At 37.9% G+C, this 4,279-nt stretch overlaps 1 pseudogene; it reads left to right on the top strand.

Moving 5' to 3' along the window:
• The first annotated feature begins 3,369 nt into the window (after positions 1-3,369).
• LOC128247442 (U4 spliceosomal RNA) lies at positions 3,370-3,497 on the top strand (annotated as a pseudogene).
• Positions 3,498-4,279: the final 782 nt, after the last annotated feature.

Below are 4,279 nucleotides of genomic sequence, written 5' to 3'. Positions count from 1 at the left end.
TCATTTGACTGCGGCCATGCTGGAGCACCACCTTTAGTTGAGCAAATCGACCCCAGGACTTATTCTTTGTAAGCCTTGTACTTATTCTATTGGTCTCTTTTGCCGAACCGCTAAGTAACGGGGACATAAACACATCAACATCAGTTGTCAAGCAATGCTAGGGGGACAAACACAGACACACAAACGTACACACACCATATATATACATATATACGACGGGCTTCCTTCAGTATCTGTCTACCAAATTCACTCACAAGGCTTTGGTCGGCCCGAGGCTATAGTAGAAGACACTTGCCCAAGATGCCACACAGGGAGAATGAACCCGGAACCATGTGGTTGGTAAGCAAGCTACTTACCACACAGCCACTCCTGCACCTACCAAATAATTTTTAACTTATTTTTCTTATATTACATGAGATATTTCATTAGTTATGATATACATAATTGTATTTTACATTCATTAATTTCATGTTTCAGTAACAAGGTCATTAAAAAAATTGTTGAAAAGGCACCAATTTAGAAAAATGTGCTAGGTGGGGGAGCGGTTGCTCCTCTTTCTCTCCTGTTAGTTATGCCACTGTTTACATGGCTAGTCTTGCATGTAGTTAGATTTGAAGTAAAATACACTTTCTCTGAAGTCAAAATATGTTCAACTTGAAGTTCATTAAATTTCTAATTCCTATAACTAAAGATATCTGTATTTAAAGTTTCCTTTGATAAGTGCAAGCATATCAAATTACTTTCTTTTCCTCAGTTTTCATCTTTGATTAATTTGAGTGTGATAATGATTTTGAAAATGTGCCTGACATCTTTATGTAACCCTTCATTTAACTTTACATGCAACATCTTGCAAATGGGATATATACTCCATCGCTTCATCATTCAATATATTTTTAGCTGTATAATAACACTGATCGCTTCTTACTTTTTTGGTTTATTACAAAGCATTGTCAGTTCAAACTGGGTTTGTTTTATTATTTTTGTAATTATTTTAATGGTTGAGGGTAAACTGGTTGAGTCAGTAAAATGTTTTACTTTTCACACATAACTTGTAAGTTCATGTCTCTTTCTCAGCAGAATGCTTCATTTTACATGCTTCCCTTTATTTAATGGTCAATAAAAAAAACTTAACAGACTTTTTGGGAAAGTTACCTGCAAAAGACTAGCATTCTGTTCATGCATGGACCTTCATCATTCCTAAAAAAAGATCAGCTTTAAAACTCTTTGCTGTGTGTGTGTGTGTGTGTGTGTGTGTGTGTGTGTGTGTGTGTGTGTGTGTGTGTGTGTGTGTGTGTGTGTGTGTGTGTGTGTGTGTGTGCGTGCGTGTGTGATGTAAGGATGTAGAGTTAAAGCAAAACAGGGAAGATTATGGGACTCACAAAGCAAACCCCAAGCTTTTGCAGGTGAAAATGTTAAAATATTGTTATTTTTTATTATGGTTGAAAATGATGTAAGTATATAAATTATTAACAGGAAGTTTATTTTCCCCCCCAACTTAGATCCTCTTTTTCAAACTGAAAACTTAATTCTGTAGAGTGAGCTACTTTACAGGTCTGAAACTTGGACTCTGGCAAAAACATTGCAGGAACGACTAAATGGATGCTACATCTGCTTACTTTGACATGCACTGAACATCTAATGGCAACAACAAATTACTAAAAAAAGATCTCTATATGGACCTTCCTCTCATATCAGAGCTGGCCAGAACCACGAGACTCCATTTTGTTGGGCACTGCTATGGGTTAGAGCTAGGAGACTTCATTTGGCTGGACAGTGCTACCAGCCTAGGAATGAATGCATCAGAGATAGTTACTCTGGGAACCAACACATGGCCACAGAGGCAGGAGATGATTGGCTACAACATATGTTGAGAAACTTGTTATCAACAGTGGCTTATCAGTTCCCAAGATGAAGTTGGCGATGAAGGACAGGAACTATTGGAGGAACATCTGTGCAGATCAAGGAAACTTGATCTAAGGAAAAGCACAGCATTAATATATCCGTGTTGAGGTACATGGTTTAGTGGTTAGAGTGTTGGATTCATGATTGTAAGATTGTGGTTTGAATTCCTGGACTGGTTCACACATTGTGTTCTTGAGCAAAACACTTCATTTCAAGTTGCTCCAGTCCACTCAGCTGGCAAAAATGAGTAATCCTGTGAAAGACTAGTGTCCCAGTAGGTGGAGAATATATGCACCACAGCAATTGTATTCCTGACTTTTTGGTCAGTTGTCTTACACCTTCATTGTTGAGTACCTTAATACTACATGTAGTTAGTTTTTATTTAAGTGATATCTTTTACCTCTGTTGGCAGCAAACGTTTTTCCTCTCAACAATCGTAGAATGCATGAAGCATTTGCAAAAGATGTAATACTACGGGCTTATGAGACATGGTCATTCAATACAAAACTCCTTCAGCAGCTGGGAATAAACAAGACAGTTATGTTCGTATGTTTAAATATCTGTTTTCCTATGCTACATGGATAAGACAAATACATTATTTGGAAATTGTTTTATAGCTGGATGTTCTTCCTGTCACTAACCCTTACCTGCTTTTCGAGTAAGGAATATCTTATTCACTACAACTTTGAAGGTAAAACATAGATGCCTGACAGAGTGATTTCTAAAAAAAAAGTATAAATTTAAATAAGAAGTATAAATTTAGACACACTCACACACAGACACTCACACACAGACACTCACACACACACACACACACACACACACACACACACACACACACACACACACACACACAACACACACACTCACACACACATATACATATACATACAACATCATTATCATTTTAATGTCTGTTGTCCATGCCAGCATGGGTTGGACAGTGTGACCAGAGCTGGCAAGCAGGGGGATGCACTAGACTCCAGTCTGATTTGGCATGTTTTCTATGGCTGGATGCCCTTCCTAACACCAACCATTCTACAGAGTGTGCTGGGTGCTTTTACATGACACTGCATGGGCACTTTTATGTGGTGCCATGTGAGCACTTTTACGTGGTGTCACATGAGCACTTTTACATGATACCACCACAAGTGCTTTACACCACCAGCAGAATCAGTCTTAACATTCCTGCAGCAGGGTATGTGTCTTCTTGAGTATAGTCAGGCACCAAGTGTCTTGGTTCTTTGTCATCTTGCCTGAATGGTTCAGCTTCCTGAGGTTGTTCTTCAGTACTTCATCTCATGTCTTCCTGGGTTTCCCACTTTGACATGTTCCATTCGCTTTGAGAAATCAGCACTTCTTTATGGAGCTGTCGGTATCCATCTACTTCACATGCAGATGGATACTGCATGTATATATGTGCATATATATGTGCTCACATATATATATATATATATATATATATATATGGTACTGCAGAGGCGGTACCATAGTGAATGGGGGTTATCTGATGTGTGGTTATTGCTAGTTGAAAACTATATATATAAGTGCAGACATGGCTTTGTGGTTAAGAAGTTTGTTTCCCAACCACATGGCTTGGGGCCTCTTTCAGTTTCCATTTACCAAATTCACTCACAAAATTTAGATTAACCAATGGTATAGCAGAAAACACTTGCACAAGGTACCATATAGTGGAACTGAACTCAAAACCATATAGTCGGGAAGCCAACTTTTTAAATATACAGCCATGCCAGTGCTCCTGAAAGAAAGATGAGGGCTGGATTGACAAGTAATCTAAATGAGTGACTGACTGGGAAAGATAACTGTAGTGATATAGACCTGTGATGAAAACAGATCATAAGTGCTGAAGGAAATGCACCTTGGGCAGACAGCAGAAGTTGCTTACCACAGTGAGGCAGACTGAGAAATGTTTGGGCAGAAGTGACATGGCCTGGTCTTAGGATATTGTGCTTAAGATGATGAAGGACTAATGCAAATTGGAATTTGCCAATATATTAATTTTTCCTATTGGTGTCAGCATTGAAAAATTGATGTAAAAATTATGAATGATAAAGATCATGATGATTGAAGAGGATTTTAAGCTGGTAGTGAAATCCACCTAACTACAGTTAATTTAGCGCCATTCTTTTCCTCTTGTGAAATAATGGATCATTGATGCAAAGCAAAATAACTAAAGGTGGCTGGAGAATGTGGTCTCTGAAATGCAGTGTAAAAGAAATGGAAGCAAAACCATGTAATTAGCTATCTGATTACTGTATTCTATTCAAATAAGAACTCTTAAAAATATAAATCTTAATTGTTACATGACAATAGTCACATCTGATGGTTCATTACACTTTCCATGAATATATTATTA

This window comes from Octopus bimaculoides, chromosome 3 (genome assembly GCF_001194135.2).
Source record: "Octopus bimaculoides isolate UCB-OBI-ISO-001 chromosome 3, ASM119413v2, whole genome shotgun sequence".
NCBI lineage: Eukaryota > Metazoa > Mollusca > Cephalopoda > Octopoda > Octopodidae > Octopus > Octopus bimaculoides.
This window is presented reverse-complemented; position numbering and strand designations above follow the sequence as displayed.